The sequence below is a fragment of the Canis lupus genome, chromosome 1, assembly GCF_048164855.1.
Source record: "Canis lupus baileyi chromosome 1, mCanLup2.hap1, whole genome shotgun sequence".
NCBI classification, from domain to species: Eukaryota; Metazoa; Chordata; class Mammalia; order Carnivora; family Canidae; genus Canis; species Canis lupus.
In genome coordinates this window covers 98211330-98229510 of record NC_132838.1, presented here as the reverse complement: position 1 = coordinate 98229510, position 18181 = coordinate 98211330, and the positions used below count along the sequence as shown (strand labels likewise).

General features: G+C 54.6%; 1 long non-coding RNA gene across 1 annotated transcript in view; it reads left to right on the top strand.

Annotated features, from left to right (window-relative positions):
- The window catches only part of LOC140622888 (uncharacterized), a 68151-nt gene extending 50305 nt beyond the window's left edge, over positions 1–17846 (top strand). Inside the window, exon 3 of the long non-coding RNA XR_012022574.1 lies at positions 14366–17846. This is a non-coding gene — a long non-coding RNA (uncharacterized lncRNA). The remainder of the gene's footprint in view (positions 1–14365) is intronic.
- The last annotated feature ends 335 nt before the right edge of the window (positions 17847–18181 follow it).

The window sequence follows — 18181 nt, the reverse complement described above, 5'->3', positions numbered from 1 at the left end:
AAATATAAAATCCCAAATATGCAAATATTGAAGATGGTTTAGGAGAATATAATTGACAAAAAGTAATCTTTTGAACTTTATTGTTACTTCCGTGGGTAAAGAGAAATCACAGTGTGATACACGTCACAAAATGCATCAAAGAGATAGAAAAGATGACAACCAGGGGTGCCTGGGTGGCTCAGTCGGTTGAGTATCTGACTCTTGATTTCAGCTCAGGTTGTGATCTCAGGGTAGTGGGATCCATCCTTGCATCAGGCTCCGCGCTCACAAGGGAAGTCTGCTTCTCTCTCTCTCTCTCTCTCTACCTGTCCCCTGCACATGCACTCTTGCACTCTCTCTCTCAAATAAATAAATCTTCAAAAAAAAGTGAAAATTAGGAAATGTATTCAGCGGAATCATATACTCATAGAGAAAACTAAAAACAACTCAGATTGTTTGTCCCTGGGTGGGGGGAGGGAAGATGAAGTGTGATTATTATTTTGTTTTCACACAATCTTGGGTTTTCCAGGGACGCATGTGTAATTTTTGTGATCTGTGCCCATACCTACTAGCCGAGGAGGGGCGGGGGCATGCCTGCCACCGACGAGGGAGGTTCTCTGTGTGTAGAAGTACGAGGACCATGCGCCATGGCCGCTGGGTGATGCGTGGGGCTGACACGGAGGGCATGGCGCCTGGGGATGGTGGCAGGATGGCCTGGGCAGGGATGGGCCCAGTTCAGTAGATGTAGGGCCTTGTCAGGAGGGTCCGTGGTCCAACCCCGAGAATAGTTGCTCTCATGTGCAGCTACGTCAGGTGGGTTAGTGGTGCCAACCCACCTTCGACAGCAAGAGAATGTTCTGGAGAAGAGCTGAGCTCTGCTCCCACCCACGAGTAGGACCTCGGAGAAGGTGACCACGTAGGTGTGTCTAGTTTCCTCGTGTGGATGGCGGGGCTGTGCTGGATGATCTCCAAAACCGAGAGGCACAGTTACCCTCCGTCCCGATGCCTCAACGATGTGCATGCTGCTGGTTGTTGAAACAGCGATTAGCTTGCCGGAGCTTTTGCTTAGAGTCTCTTTCTGTTTTTCCAAGACAAGATAGTTGAGTGGGAGAGGATGCTAGACTTCTCACTTCCTCTTGCTTAGGGCAGGGCATGGCTGACCACATGGTGCTCACGTGTCCCCTTGAGAGGCACGGAATAAACAGCATTGTCATACGTGGCCTGGAAAGCAGGGCCCGTGGAGCGATGGCCGAAGAGCGCAACCTAGGAATGTCCTGTGGTCTGAAGCTGGATTCCCTGGCCCGCCCCGTGGCCACACGTGGGTCCCTCCTCCTCGCACAGCTAGCTGTGCCACTCCCTGAAAGTCTCCACTGGGGATGCCAAGCTCTGGGGGGGAGGGCTTTGGGTCACTCCATTTATTTATCTATTTATTTATTTATCTATCTATTTATTTATTTATTTATTTATTTATTTATTTAATGGCAAGACAATATGTTTTCAAAACCACCCCTCATTAGGTGGTTCCAGGCACGTTCCCTAGAGAGCTGGTCCTTTCTCTCCAGCGGCTCTGTTGTGCGAGGAGCGTGGCCCCAGGACGCACAGGTGGTTTTCCTGGGGAGCCAGACTCCTGGCCAGAGTTTCAGGGAGAGGCAGCTTTCCTGCACAGGGGAGCACAGGTGCAGTGAGGAGGGTTATGCCGGGCAGTACACAGGGGCACACGCACTCTGTGGTCCCCGCCTGGGCCGTCAGCAGGTGCATTCACTCAGCCTCCACCCAATGCCACCAAGTCCTCCTGGCTGGATTCCATTACATCACTGATCACTGAGGCTCAACTGCTGACATGGAGAAACAGCTCTGACCCTGTACGTATAGGAAGGTGGGCTTGGGAGAAGGACAGTGCGTGTGGCCCCTGCTGCACCCCTGCAGAGGGCCTCCTCTTCCTTCCTGGGTGTTGACCCCCACCCACCCTCCCCTCAAGGATGGCAAAAACCCACCCTGATTGGCTCAGGGGGCATCCCAGCACGTTCAAGGCACTCAAGTGTGAGGCGTTGGTAGCTAGGGAGGCAGACTCTTGCCCAGGTTGGAAGCTGGCAGCAGGAAGCGAAGCTGCAGGTGTGGAGGTGAGGAGGAGAAAGCCGGCCTCAGGAGAGCGCACGGGGAAGGGACAGAGGGAGACGTCTGAGTGCCTGGATCCATTATTGCCTGAAGCCTGCCCTGCATTCAGGTCCTTGTGTTCTGCAGCTGGGAGGTTCCCACCGTGTTTTAAGCTGCAAGCAGGCCTCACTGGTCCTGACCCTGGATGTGGCTCTTTGGACTGGCGCCGCTCTGCTCTTGTGACTGTGAGGGAGTCACCACGACACCCGTGACTTGGTGTCAGGAAGGCTGAGCTGTGATCTCATGCGATTAGGGTCACTGGCTCTCTGAGCCTCCGTGGTCATGCACCAGGGCAGTCCTGCCCTGCCTCTTCCATATAGGCTGGCTGTGAGCGTGGAGAGTCCAGGGCAGGGCAGAGGAGGGGTCACTGTGTGCCTGTCGCAACTGTGGGGCACTGCCCAGGGCAAAGCCTTCAGAGCCAGCCGCTGGGAGGCCCCAGGGTACAGCGCCACTAGAGGAGCCAGATACCCCCCGTCTGGGGGTATAGGGCCCTGCGCCCCTCGTCCATCCACCTTCACTGTCTGCCTTTCTGTGTCAGGTCAGAAAGCAGCCCGGGGAGTCTGGGTAGAAGCTCCTCAACCTTGCTGTCCTGAGTGTAACGGGGGGCCGTAAGCGAGGACTCCGGCGGGGGTGGGTGTTGACTCCAGAGGAGGCTCCGGATGCGGATCCTGGGGGTGACTTCCTTCACCAGGAGTGCCGCTCAAGGGTTCTCTCCTGGCCCACATACTGTCTCCAAGACAAGTTATTTCCTCTGATTAAAAAGGAGTCAAGAGACCTGAGAAAGTCATCTCCTATCGGAGCCCGCCCGTCCTCCCCACCAGCCCAGGACACGGCCCCACCAGGCAGTGTCCCTGTCCCCATCTCACTGACCCGGCAGGGGCTTCGTCAACTGTCCTCATTGGCTTCCTGGGCCTTCCTGCCACTCCCCGAGTCGGCCCGGGTGCAGGCAGTGTGGACTCTCCTGGGAGCACGCTTTTCAAATACAAACCAGCACACACAGAGCCCACACGGCCACCTGCTCTGGGCCCTCACGGCCTGGGTCACTGTCCCATTGACCGTATCACCCCAGGGCCCAAGGCCGGACATCAGGGACAGTCTCCGGGCTCATGGATGTCATTCAAACCAGCTGATCCGAAGCCTGCTTCCACAGCCCCGTCCGTTCCTTGCCACAGAAGCCACAGCAAGGTTGTGGCCCATGCACCCGCTCAGTCCTTCTGCCACCTTCCGCCCCCCCACCTCTCCCATGGTGCTTTCTCTGGAACCACTGCTCTCGTCCTCTCCCTGGTTTCCTCTTAATCCTCCACACTTCTGAGGCCAAGGCACAGTGACTGTGATCCGCATGTGGGTTCCCAGCCCAGCCAGCCTTCCCGGGAAGGGCTCAGGGTCCTGCATCTTGTGTTTTAAGCTCCAAACGGCAGGATGTCTCAACCAAATGGGAAGACATTGTTTGTTCTTGCAGCCCGGGAGATACACATCAGCCCAGATCTGGGCCTGGAGCTGTTTATTATTCTTGGCGGAAGAGGGAGAGGGGGGCAGATCTTGCATCAGCATGCTTGTCCCGGGAGAGTCGTTACTGTGATGCTAGCCCCGCGAGGAGGCCAGCTCGTGGAAGGGGACAGCTGACCCCAAGCCCCGTGGACGTGTCCACTCCAAAGGGGACGGGAGGCCGGCCACCATGCCTGGATCAGAACCCGCTGGCATGGATGCTCCTGCCCTGGGGGACACAACCCCCGTCCCCTGCTGGACTTGCCCCACTTCTGAACGCCGGGATTTAAAACGATGAAGTTCAGACGTGAAGCAGCCGGGTCCATCCACTTCTTCCTGCCGGTAGTGCAAATCCCCAGCGTCATCACCTCATCGGCCAGCAGGCATCAGGGCCCCTGCGAAGCTCCCCGCCCTGCGTCCAGCACCGTAGTTCTCTTTTTTAGCACAGATGTTGCATTTTGCATTTTTATTACCCAGTCTCTGAACAACACCGAAGGGCAAACACAGCCAACTTCCAAAAGATGTCTGAGAGGCTGTTGAGCGGGGAGCAGCCCCAGAACATGAATCACATGGAGACCAGCTGTCCCTTGCAGCATCGCTCACGTACCGACCCCGGGGGGGACAGCGTGGATCTTATGGATCCTGATAGAGTGTCCAGCTGAAGTACCTGGGGCCCACGGGCGAGGCACACGCAGGACACGGGGGGCTGCGGTCCTGGCTCCCCTGTGAGCCGGCTGCACGGGAACGGTGGGTCCTCCCCGCCCGTCTACACCTCTTTTGAGGCGCCACTGAGAACCACGCTGGTTCACGCAGCGCCCCTTCCTGCCCTTCCAGCTGCAGGGTGGCACGTGTGACGCTCGCCTGCTCACAGCCCACACGCCTCTCCCACTGCACCCCCACCCCCGCAAAGAGCTGGCAGGGGCTCCTGCGTCCCCCCGGGCTCCCTGACCCACTCCTCCCCACCTCCCACCGTGTGCGCTGCAGTGAATGGCTGGTGGCCTGCCCGGCAGCCCCGCTCCTTCTGCAGGCGGAGTCTGACTTTACTCTGGGAGCCAGCTTCTGCCACGGGACACTTTCCGTCCTGCAGGCAGGTGGGTGGAGGCCCTGGATCCGGGCGGTGAGAGGGACGTGAACAGCAGGCAGGGCTTCCAGGAAGGTCCTCAAAAGAACTGGATGTCACGTGTCATCCCTTCCCTGTCCTCCGTTTTTCCTCCTTCATGAACCTGGAGTGTAGACACAGTGGTTGGAGGGGCAGCAGTCATTCGGAATGATGGGAAAAACTTGACGATGGAGGCCATGGCCAAGGATGGGCAGACCCTGAGGGTGGAGGCTGTGGCTGAGGATGGGGAGGCCCTGAGGATGGAGGCCGTGACCAAGGATGGGGAGGCCCTGAAGGTGGAGGCTGTGGCCAAGGATGGGGGGGCCCTGAGGTGGGGGTTCATAATATGGCAGGTGATAAAGTCAACAATAGACCAGGACACTAAAATACCATGGATCGCATGCCACACTGGGACTGCTTTCCTAAGAATGTCACACTATTTGGGTGAAATAAGCCACTTATACACAATCGCGAGCCACAGTTGGATGATAACCCGGTGCCTTGGCGACACCTCCCCATCGCCCCCAGACACACTGAGACCCTGGATTTCTGCTTCCGAGTGGAGCCAGAGCTTCAGACCTTTGTTCCCTCCATTTCCTCTTCCCTCTGTCAGGAAAAGTGACCCCTTCCCCAGGTGGCAACCTCTCCTAAAGAATGTGTTTTGGATAGAAAAGTCTTAGGTGGCTGGTAAACAAGACGAGCTCTGCACCCAGCCCACATTCCCCTTTGTCCTGTGTCCCCATACCTGTTCCTCCCTACGCGTCCTCAAGACTCAGTGTGGTCATACTGTCTGGTGAAAAGTTCCCTGACCTGCCCATGTGGCATCAGGGGCCCCTCTTCTGTGCTTTCCAGGTGTGTCCAGGATACTGGGGTAACTGTCTGCTCTATGTTTCCCTCTTGGGAGCTGGGAATGATCTGGAACACGTCCTTCCCACCAGCCTCTGCTCAATTCCTGGTGCTCTGATACATGTTTGTTGAATGAACAAATGAGTAGTTGTAGGATTCACTTTAAATGAAGAGGGTTGGATCTGTTCTGACATTATTGGCCATTTGATTAGATCCCCCAAGGAAGCCCGAAACCCACCCTGGCCCAATGCCCCTCCTCCTTGGGGAGGATCGTGGAATTGGCACTGTCGCCTGCAGCTGAATGCATGAGTCACCCAGCGTGAGACCAGCAGAAAATCTGTGGTCAGCCCACAGAGTTGTGAGAAATAACACTCCATCCTGGAATGGCTTATGACCCCGAGCAGATATGTGATGCAAGATTCTTTCTCCCTAATTCCCTTTCCCGCCAGTTGAGAGGTGAGCTGAGCCTTCGCTGCCCCCCGTGGGAGGACGTAGAGGCGGAGAGCGGGTGGGAGGTTAGTGCTGGCGTGGGAACGGTATCTGCAGAGTGACACCAGGTGCGGCTCCATCCCTCCTCTGGAGGCGTGTGGGGACCAGCTTCTCTGGACCCCATGTCCTCTGTCCACGGGCAGCCTGAGTTGGCACAGTGAGTTTTCAAAGGTTAAGTGGGGTCTGCAGCCGGGCGCTGGAGGGGCCAGGCCAAGAATATCCTTGGAACTGGGGGTGTGAGACTCTCTCCACCTGTTAGAGAAGCTACTCTTGCATGGGTTTCATATATCAAGCTTCTGTCTAAAATTTTGAGAGAAGCATTGAGCTGCTTTGAACATGTGAAAATCACTGGACTAGATTATTTTTCAGGGCCTTTGGGGACCTAATCTTGAGTAAGCCGGAAGCCCATGGCTCCAGTAGGAGCCTGCGCTCATTTGGTGTCTTGCCGCAAACATCCAGAAAAACCTAGTGTCCAAACACCCTGTGGTTTCACATGTAGCTGGAGGACGTGGAAGCGTGTGGTGGGACACAGCACGGAGACATAGCTGGCCTGCAGGGCTGTATGCGGCCCCACCAGTCAGAACGAGTCCCTCTGACATTGCCAGTGAAGCACTCCTCGGTGCCAGACGAGCTGGCCCTGGCTCTCCCCTGTGTGTAGTTGGGGTCCATCCCTGCTCAGTCTTCCCGAAGGTTTGCTCAGCCCCCAGTATTGTAGACACATCTGTCGGCCATCTGCACACCCAGGCCTTGGCAGGACCGAGACCAAAGATCTGTACACCGAAATCACTAAGACATTAATACAAGAAATTAAGGAAAACACAAATAAATGGGAAGATATCCCATGATCATGAGTTAGAAGGATCAATATTGTTAAATGTTCAAATTGCCCCAAGTGATGCAATCCATATGAAAATCCCAGTGGCATCTTTCACAGACATAGAACAAACAGTCCTAAAATTTTTATGGGATCATAAAAAAAACCCAAATAGCCAAAGCAATCTTGGGAAAGACTAATGAGGCTGGAGGCATTGTATTTCTTGATTTGCTGGGTGGCTCAGTCGGGTAAGTGTCTGCCTTCAGCTCGGGTCATGATCTCAGGGTCCTGGGATTGAACCTCATGTGCGGCTCACTCCCTGCTCAGTGGAGAACCCGCTTCTCCCTCTTCCTCTGCCCCTCCCTCTGCTTGTGCCCTCTCTCATTCTCTTTCTCTAAATAAATACATAAAAACTTGCTTTCCAACTATAGTATAAAGTTACGTAATCAAAACAGTGTTAGCATAAAAACCGACACATAGATCAATAAAATAGAACAGAAATCCCAGAAACAAACTCACATGTCAACTAGTCTAGGGTAAGAGTGCAGGAAAATGCCCAAGGTGAAGGACAGTCTCTTCGATTAGTGGTGTGGGAAAACCAGACAGCCACATGTAAAAGAATAAAGTTGGACCCTTACTTTACATCATACACAAAAATCAACTCAAAATGGACTAAAGATTTAAATGTAAGACCTGAAACCAAAAATCTCCTGGAAGAAAACATGGAAAAATCCCCTTGATGTTGGTCTCGGCAATGGTTTTTTTAGATCTGACACCATAAGCACAGCTGACACAGAGAGAAGCCAAGTGAGACTGTAATCAAAGCAAATGCTTCTGCAAGCAGAGGACACCATCAAAAAATGAAAAAGCAACCTCTGGAATGAGAGAATATCTTGCTAAGGGATTCATATTAAAAATATATAGGGATTTCTACAACTCGATGGCACCTGCCCACATAATCCTATTAAAAATGGGCAAAAAATCTGAATAGACATTTCTGCAAAGAAGACATACAGATGGGCGATGAGTAGATTAAAGGTGCTCAACAACACTCATCGTCAGGGACATGCGAATCACAATCACTGTGAGGTGCTATGTCACACCTGTAAGGATGGCTATGGCAGGGACACGGAGAAGAGGGAGCCCTCGTGCACTGTTGGCAGGAATGAAAACTGGTGCAGCTGCTGTGGAAACCAGTATGGAGGCTCCCCAAAAAGTGGTAAATAGAATTACCCCATGATCCAGCAACCCCATGTCTGAGTATTCATCCAAAGGAATTTAAATTAGGATCTTGAAGAGATATCTGAACTCCCATGTTCATTGCAGCATTACTCACAATGCCAAGATATGAAAACAACCGGAATGTCTATCCATGGATGAATAAGTACAGAAAATATCACACACACACACACACACACACACACACACAAAGTGTGCACGTTGAGATATTATTTGGCCATAAAATGAAGGCAATTCTTTCAATTGGGACAAATGGATGGACCTGGAGTTCATTATACGTAGTGAAATAAGGCAGACATGTAGACAAATGCTGTGTAATCTCACTATATGTGGAATTTAGTCAAACTCACAGAAGGAGAGATGGAAGGGTGGTCACCAAGGTCTGGAGTGAGTGGAAATGCAGGGTGATGGTCCCACGGGACGGAGTTTCAGTTATGTGACACAAATACAGCCTGGAGACCTGCCCCAGTGCTGTGGCTAGCAGTGCTGCACTATATTCCCAACATTTCCTAAGAGGGTAGATCTTATGTTGGACGTTACACATGCATCATAGTCACAAAGGGGCAGGAGGAGCATGGGGAGGTGGTGGATTTGTTATGGCCCCAAGGACCATCTGGGTTCACAGGTATGAGCTTAGCACCTAACTCACGGAGTTGTGTCCATTACCTACTACGACTTTTAACATGTTGGTCACACCTCAATAAAGTGGTTTTAAAGGACAAAGAAATCAGCCCTGCATGTGCCTTTATTTCTGGACTATAGCTCCTTCTAATCCCTGTCACAGTCCTTTTCCTCTCTCCATGTCCCGAGAGGCATGTTTCCATTGAAAGCACTAGACAGATGACACGATAAGATTTATAATTTTCTTCACCAAGCAAAACAGTGGGAGTTTGTGAACCTCTTGAAACATGACCCATTCAAGCCCCACACTGAGCCAAGTGCATCTTCAGGACACTGATCATGGTCAGAGCTCCCATGTTTCTTGGGTGCTTTAACTGTTCTTCTATCTACTTATCTATCCATCCATCCATCCATCCATCCATCCATCCATCCATCCATCCAACTAGCCATCCATCTGCATCCATCCATCCATCCATTTATCTATCTATCCATCCATCCACTCATCCATCTATCTTTATATATTTTTAATTTAATTGTAGTTGACACATAACACCAGTGTCAGGTGTACAACAGCTCCCCACAGGTGTAGCTATGTACCGTCTTTTGAAGTTCCTCAAAAAATTGAAAATAGAAATGCCATGTGATTCAATAATTCTACTACTGGGTATTTACCTAAAGAAAACGAAACCATGCATTCGGAAAGACACACGCGCCCCTGTACTCACTGCAACTTTATCTACGGTTGCCGAGGAATGGAAGCAACCCCAGTGTCCACCCACAGACGAATGCAAAAGGAAGTTGTTCTAATAGACAGTCTCTGCTCTGGGGCATTTTCTGGTGACCTAGTGACCATATTCTTATAAAGGAGGGGCAGCTTTTGGATTTAGATGAAAAATCGAGAAAACTGAGGATGTTATGAAAGAATTTGTAAATGGCGGCCCAGAGCCCTCTTCCTGCCAGCCCCAAGGAGGCCTGAATGTACGCTTTTCCCCCCCACCCCACCCCCGTTGATACTTCCTGCAAATGTGGTTTTAATCCAGAGCAACGAGTTCTGCAAACTTAGGTCTTGGGCCACTCCTAATAATAGACTGCCCCCTGCCCCCAGGCTGGCGGAGAATGTGGGGTCCCGGGAAGGCTGCATCCTGATGCCATTTGCCTGCCAGGCCCAGGCCGGCGGCAGCTGCAGCTGATTACAGCTCAGCAGAGGGCTGTGTGTGATCGATGACCCGCCTCCTCCCTTTCAGAACCCATCAGCACACACTTGTGGAAGTAAAATTAGAGGCTTCGGCCAAGGTTTGGCCTTGGGAAATGCACTTTCCCCTCCTTCTGTTCAGGACAGCCAGCTGTGTCCAAGGAGGCCAAATGGAGGGACTGGGCGAAGCCCTGCTGAGCCCCGCCAGCCCCCTGCTTGCTGCCGTCCATGTGTCCAGGCTCTGGAACAACAGTCTCTTCGACTTGCATGGCTTTTTGGGTTCAATTTGCCTGCTTCCTGCGGCTCGTCATCATGCTCCTTCCCCGGCGCCCAGGAGGAATTCCAAGGCAGGCACTTATCTTCCAACCGTTCCTAGTTGGGCCCTTGGAAATCTCAGACTGTCGCCACCTACTTCCTGCTACCCTTACCCCCTTCTACCTGTCACCACAGCCCATCTTTCTCACTAAAGAGCCCCCCTCAGATTCCTGCTGGCCCCTCCCTGCTTATTCCCAGGGCCCATTGTCCCTCGAGTGAGTGAACCAGAGCTGGCCCAGGGTCCCCCTGCACCAGCCATCACCTGGGCTTCTCCGCGTGACATTTCCACATTAAGATAACACTCTGTCTCCTTGAAATCCATATTTACCTCCAAAGCCTCAGCCCTCAGTTAAAACAAAGAGACTACTTGGTGAAGGGCTTTCTGGAAAGATCTTGTCAACTGAGGTGCTCTTCCTCCTTGCCCTATGACAGCTGAGAAAGCCCCTCTCAGGTGAGGCTGTGTCTGGAACACTTAGGGTCAAGAGCTGTGCGCAGGGCCCTCACCCCAGGTTAGAAGGGGAGCCAGGCAGGTCAAGAATGAATTAGAGAACATTAAGAAGTAAGAGCATTCAGAGGCGCCTAGGGGGCTCCGTTGGTGAAGCATCTACCTTCGGCTCAGGTCATGACCTCAGGGTCCTGGGATCGAGTCCTGCTTGGGCTCCCTGCTCGGTGGGGAGTCTGCTTCTCCCTCTCCCTCTGCCCCTTCCGCTGCTGGTGCTCTCTCTCTTTCTGTCTCTCTTTCAAATAAATAAATAAAATCTTAAAAAAAAAAAAAGTGGGAGCATCCAGATGCAGAGAGAAAAGGCGCGGCCAGAGATGCTCTGCAGCACCCGTGGGCCCGGGCTGGAGAGAGCTCCCCGTCAGCCGGCTGAATCTAAGACACACTTTCCCTGCAGCGCTCAGTAGGACCCAACATACTCTGAGGGACTGGGCTCTGTGTTCCAGATTAATAAGAGTTTGGGGATGGCGGCAGCAGAGCATTGAGGCGGGCGTGGTGCCCCCAAGGATGCGACCCCAAGCTCTGGCTGCGCATCTCTGCTCTTTGTGTTCATTTTTCTCCTAAGAGAACCTCACTCCTGCTTCAGCCCCCAGGAGACACCAACACCACGCTGCCTGCCAGGGAGGCACTCGCCTGCCCCCTGAGGGCCTGAGGCCATGGTGGGGGAGGGGGAGGCTGGGGGTTGGGAGGACAGGGCCCCACCCCCACCCCCACCTTGCCTGCCTTGCGCTTCACCTTGAGTCCGTCTCAGGTAACTTGGCTCCTGGCCCCACGAGCTCGACTTCCCACCCCGGGACCCGGAAGGAGTCCTGAGCATCCGCGGAGGGTCCCCGTGGCGGGCCCTGGACGGCCGTCCCCGCGATGGGGTCCTGCGCTGTGTGCACACGGGGACTCCGCAGCTGCCTCTGCCAGGCGGCCCCCCAGGCTCTCAGCAGGCTCGCAGCCCCGGGCGCAATGGGCAACCCCAGGCGCCGGCCACCCTGCCTTTCCTCCTCCTGAGTGTGGAGATGGCGGGGTGGCCTCCAGGGGCAGCAAGGGCACGGCGGGCGGGGGGCAAACCCACAGGTCCAAGCAGGTGCAGGGGAGTGTGAGGGCTGAGAGGCCAGTCCCAGGGAATGGGGCCCCCGCAGCTTTCTAGAGGCCAGGAGTGGGGATCAGAGCAGTGCAGTGCGTGGGGGGGCTCAGCACGGCAGCCCCGGGGGTGAGGACCAGCTCTCAGAGGCTCTTCCTTGCTGTGCTCTTTGGAAATAGGGATTTGGGGAGGAAAACCTTGCACCGTGTATATAAGTAGAATTATGTGATGACAGAAGGACCAGCTGTCAGGAGCGAGGGGAAGGCAGGTGGGCAGGGGCTGTGAGCTGAATCAGGCCCCCCCAGCTCATGCTGCTGGCCTCCTAAGGAGCAAGTTCAATGCCAGCCCGGAGCTCCGACCCTGACCCCACTGAGCCCCCATTCTGTCTCCACATCCCGTTAGGTGATCCGCACAAGGAGCACGGGCGTGTCCCCGGCAGGCTCTGCCGTTGGCTTTCTAGGAACATATATGTCTGCACGAGGGATCCCTGGGTGGCGCAGCGGTTTGGCGCCTGCCTTTGGCCCAGGGCGCGATCCTGGAGACCCGGGATCGAATCCCACGTCGGGCTCCCGGTGCATGGAGCCTGCTTCTCCCTCTGCCTATGTCTCTGCCTCTCTCTTTCTCTCTCTCTCTCTGTGACTATCATAAATAAATAAAAATTTAAAAAAAAAAAAAAGAAAAGTTATTATATGTCTGCACGAGAGGGATGGGGAGCTGCACCCGAAGAAGGAAAGACCTGGCCTCCCCCACTGCGAAGTTGGCCGGGGCACTGCCCCTGTGTGTGGGAGAAGGCGCCTGGAGGTCCTGGGGACCCCGCCTTGGAACCTGCCTGCAGGGAGGAGCCCCCGGAGCTGAAACCTCTCCTTTCTCTGTGCGTGGGGCTTCTGCAGGGAGCACCCCACCCCGGGGCTGGAGAGGAAAACAAGTCTGGGGTGTAACTGTGAAGTCACACGGCTGCGTTCACTTGTCGCACAGATGCCAAGCCCCTCATGGTTGCAGGCTCCATGGGCCCTGGGGACAGGGGACAAGGCCAGCCTTAGCTGTGATTAGAGTGCAGAGACGGCACGCTGGGGCAGAGCGGCTCTGGGGCCAAGACCCTGAGGCCCAGCAGCTCTCCGTCACAACAGATGAATGGATAAAGAAGCTGTGGTCTATGTATACCATGGAATATTCCTCAGCCATTAGAAATGATGAATACTCACAATTTGCTTCAACGTGGATGGAACTGGAGGGTATTATGCTGAGTGAAGTAAGCCAATCGGAGAAGGACAAACATTGTATGTTCTCATTCATTTGGGGAATATAAATAATCGTGAAAGGGAATAAAGGGGAAAGGAGAAAAAAATGAGTGGGAAATATCAGAAAGGGAGACAGAACATGAGAGACTCCTAACTCTGGGAAACGAACAAGGGGCAGTAGAAAGGGAGGAGGGCGGGGGGTGGGGGTGACTGGGTGATGGGCACTGAGGGAGGCACTGGATGGGATGAGCACTGGGTTTTATTCTATATGTTGGCAAATTGAACACCAATAAAAAATAATTTAAAAAAAAAAAAAAGAAAGAAAGGGACCTGAGGTGCTCAGAGCGAGGAGAAGGAGGAGGGAGCCTGGGGGCCCCCAGGAGACAGCCTCTGTGGAGGATGATGGACTGGGGCACCACAGGTGTGTGGTCACCAGGCAGGCCTGGACGCTCCCCAATTCCCCATTTCAGCACGCGGGTGCCTTACGTTTCCTTCCCAGGCAGGAAATTATCTGAGGACCTGAAGGGGTCGGTGCAGGGGCCCCATGTCATGGGTTGGTGATCCTGGACCGGAGTGAGGAGTCTGCGTGGTCCTGACTCAGGCTCTGGTGGACAGCAGCGCTGGCCTTGGGGGCTGTGAGGATGTGCGCCCTCCCCGGAAGTGTCCCCTGGGTGCACCCCAAGTAACTGGAACCCCAGAGCAGCGATGCTCAGTGGGGTGGGGGTGGGGTGAAGGAGGAAGAGCAGGGAAGCAAGGTGGGAGCAGGGCTTGGGAGCCTGTCCTGATGAGATGCAGGGGGAGCGGAGGGGTGTTGAGGGGGGGATGAGTACGGCTTCCAGGGTGTGTGTGGTAGCAGGGAGGAGACAGGGGCCATCGTTACTGTGGGTAGGGGGGCCAAGGGAGGCAACAATGTGGATGGTTTTAGAGGAGCAGGAAGGGAGGCAGGAGAGGAGGGGAGATGCAGTGCATGAGGAGTCAGGGCGCCTTCTCCAGAGCCAGGCCAGACTTGACCAGCGTCACCCTGATGTTCTGGCTGAGACGGAGGCAAGCTGGGCGGTCATGTCCAATTGTACAGGTTGTGAAGTGCACAAAGCTGCCTTGCATGGTAGGAAGCATCATTCTTGCTTTACATCATTTTATGATGAGGCGCCCCCCACCCCGCCTCCCCTGCCTGTGGGCCCTGAATAGGGCAGGGACCTAGGGCATCTGCTGAGCAGGAAGGGAAGGGCCAGGTGGGGGTTCCTGGGGAAAATCAGGAAAGGGATGGAGGAAAGAAAGGCTTGCAGCAAGCCCTGAACATTTCTCCCCCTTCTTCTTGCCCAGATGACCTCAGGCTCTGCCCATGGCTTAGGACCCTGGACTATGACCCAACACCTTCCCCCAAGGACAGAGTCACAGGAAACCTGGCGAATGGACCTCTGCCGTCAGAAAACCTGATGTACCTGCTTAATTTTTTCAAAATCAAAATGAAGTATTTGATTCCCTGGGTATTTCAAAATACTCAGCAAAACCGTTTCCTCCCAGACCTCATGTCTGAGTTTTTTTTTTTTTAAGTACTGATGAAATGCAGCTCCTGGCATCTTCTATCTATCTAAGCCCAGAAGTGCTCATCGCCTGCCCTCGGCCACCCTGGCATGCAGGACCCACGGGGCCATCAGGACAAGTCTACCCCAGCCGCGTCCCCCTCCTAAAAAGGACCCTGTGTGGCCTGCATCCTCTGCTCAGGAGCTCACAGCACCCATTTCTGTGAATTCTGGGCTCCTTCAGAGGAAGGACACCCCTTCGGGCATTGCTGGTTTCACTGAAACCCACGGCCCAAAATTAAGGCATCGTGGACTCACGGGCATCGGCTCAAATCAAGGCTTCCTCGGACAGTGTGTGGCCTCCAGCAATCGGTGCAACTTCTCTTTGTCGCAAGTAGAGGGGCAGAGAGAGTCCCTCCAGGAGCTGATGCTTGTTTAAATGAGATTGTGCTTTCCCAGCGCAGAGCACACCCTGGCCCAAAAGTCAGTAACTACTAGGGGTCATCGTTACTTATTCTTTAGAATTTTTCTAAATGTGTTAACTCATGTGTTATATCGTTATTATTGAAAAGAAAAAAAAACCTGTTTACAACCCAAGAGTTGCTGAGTCACAGCTGGGGGGCTGGGGCATGCTGCTGGGGTTCCAGGCGGACCCCGAAGCTCTGCACCAATAAGAGGGCCCAAGAGCACCTGGTCCCCACCCCTTGGGAGGCAGCGCGGAGGATGCACGAGACCGTGAGGACAGAGCCCACATCCTGCATCAGGACACACGCGTCTGCATGATGGGCGCGCTCGAGCCACCAGGACCCAGGATTGTCAGCTTCCGTGCCTCTGGTTCTGCTAGAAGGGCCAGGTAATGAAGTGGCAGGACATGGAGTCATCCTGTGATGATGAGAACCCCACACACTGTGCAGCGCTGGACAGGCCAGAGCCGCAGGGACGCCGACGGTCCCCTCAGAGCAGAAGTGCTTCCTCCGCGCCTGCACTTGTCTCTGTGAACCCAGAACATTCTGATGAGCTCACTGTGGGAGCTGCTGCCAGCAGCCTAGATCACTCTCCCCTCCTGCACATGACCACAGGGAGAGGCTCCGGGGTCCCCGGCCATCTGTCTGCTCAGTACCCCAATCCCCCAGTCAGCAGACGGTTGGCTCCTCTCACACGGCCTGGCTGCTCCCCGTCTGCACTCCCGCCTCCAGGCCTTGGCCAAACTTCATCTGCATCCCCATTCCCTCCAACCTACTGGGCCTGGCCTCTGACCCATCAGGCCGTGCAGACGCCCCTGCGCTGGCTGGCTGGCTGTCACCGTGCCTGCAGGGACTACCCTGTTGCTGCCTGTGGGTCAGGAGGTCCGGCGTCATCTCTCCCTCTGCTCCTTCATTCCTTCTTCCCACCCTGGGGGCTGTGGGGCGGGTGCCAGGGTCCCGGGATGGGGAGTCAGACCTAGACTGAAACCACTCCCACCACTTGCCATGATGTGACCTGAAAATGGTCTAAACTCTCATTTTAGAGCTCGTGGCACACTGAGCTCCTCCTCGCAAAGTCCAGGAGAGCTTTTGTCAGTGTGACTGTGGCTCACGGAGAGTCCTCACAGGCTTGCAGACCCTGTGATGAGCACGCGGAGCTCCCACCCAGCCTCGGGGCTGGAGCCGGTGCCCTGACTCCTCTGGACGCCGAGGGTGCCGTCTGTCCGGGTCTCCATATATGAAGTGAGGTGGCTGCCCTGCCTCTCGACCTTGTCCTGGGGAGCAAGTGTGTGTCCCTGCTGGATCGTGGGGTGGATGCAGGTGCCTGCGTGGCCGCTGCAGGGGGCCATGCACCCAGAACCAGACGTGATGCCCGAACAGGTGTGATAAGCATGTATTTGAGGGATACTGTATGCAGGCCCCTCGCACACGACCTGGCAAAGCATGGACACTCGGCAGCCGGAGGAGGAGGGGTTTGTCCACACACAAAATCCCGTCACTCACCCTCCACCTTCGCTGCCCTCGGTCAACGACGCCAGAGCCCAGGACGGATCCTGGCTCACACTCGTCACCTGATAAGGCATCTGTGCCCCCGGGGAAGGTGGTGGCTGCAGAGAGGACAGCAGCACCAGCCCTGCCAGCACAGCGATACCCAGCTAACGTCCACGTGGGGAAGTCGGAAGGTCCATCTGGTGCCTGCGGTGTGGTCGGCAATGGAAGCTCACTTTCCTGTGATTCATTTTCTCCCCAAAACCAAAGTGCCTGGTTCTCTTGCTCTTTCCGTCATACAGATGAAACTGGGGCTTCAGTGTCCAAGCTGCCCACCGGCGTGACAGTGCATCACAAAAAAAAAGAAGTTTCTGTTGGTTTCTGCACAGCAAGCACTGAATAAACATTTGGGTCTTGTTTACTTGGAAGGGTTGTGGCCTCACCCCCTGTCCCTGCTGAGGGGGCAAGGTTACAGGGCACCTCCAGCCCCACTGTAGACCCAAGGTTGTGTCCCCTTGCAGGCCCACTGGGGGGGTCTCTCTCCCCAACACCGAGCAGTGCCCCAGGACAGCCTGAAGGGGATCGTGCTTGCTGCATCGAAACAGAGAACAAGGAACATCTGGGGGTCCTTTCTCCTTTCCAAGAACAACATAGGCTGCAATTTATTTTTCTTTTAAAAAAAATTAATAAGGGAAAAAAATGCCCCCTAAACTCCTAGGGGAAATCCAAAGACAGCTATTCCCACCACATTTTGAGGAAGTCTTGAACCTTTCATTGGCAGACATCAGATTCTCAGAAGGCGACTGACCTTCTGCAGAAGCCATTAGAATGCATCCTCTGGGCAGGGGTTCCAGAATCAAAGACTGTAGTCCCACCAGGCTGCACACAAGCCCTGCCGTTGGAACCTGTGCACGCGGCCTGTGGGGAGACACCTGCAAGTGTGCCACGCTCGTGGGCTCAGAGGCTGCCCTGCACTGTCCAGAAAGGTCCCAAGTGGGGGGCGCTGCACGCTTCTACCCCAGCTCACCACAGTGAAGCTCAAGGGGTCGTCTCCCTTCCTGAATGGGCTGCTCCTTCCAGCAGAGGGGAGGAGGCCCCCACTGGGGCGTGTGCCCAAGGCTGCTTCTGGGATTTCCACAACATGTTCCTTACTAAAGGCACCTGGGTGCCTCAGTCAGTTGAGCGTCTGACCGTTGATCTTGGCTCAAGTCATGAGGGTCGTGAGATCCAGCCTGGTGTTGGGCTGTATGCTCAGTGGGGAATCTGCTTGAGATTTTTCCCTCTCTCTCCCTCTGTCCTTCCCCGCTGCTCACTCTCTCTCTATCTCAACTAAATAAATACTTCCTTAAAATAAATAAATAATGGCACAGGGATGAGCTCACATTTGCAGATGATTGTGAGTGACTGTTCTGGGAAATGACAGTCCAAGCCCACATAACTAATGTGTGGGCCAGAACAATAGTCCAGGTTCTGCTCAGAGCATATCCTGTCTGCGGCTGCGCAGGGTCCCTCTAACACGGCTCCCTGCCCCGTGCCTGCAGGCCATCACCCACCTAATAACATCTCAGGGCTGGGACACGCACCTACGCTCTCACTGCTCACCCAGACTCCAGGTGCTCACTGGTTTAGATAACATCTGCGCATTCTTGTGTGGCTCATGACTG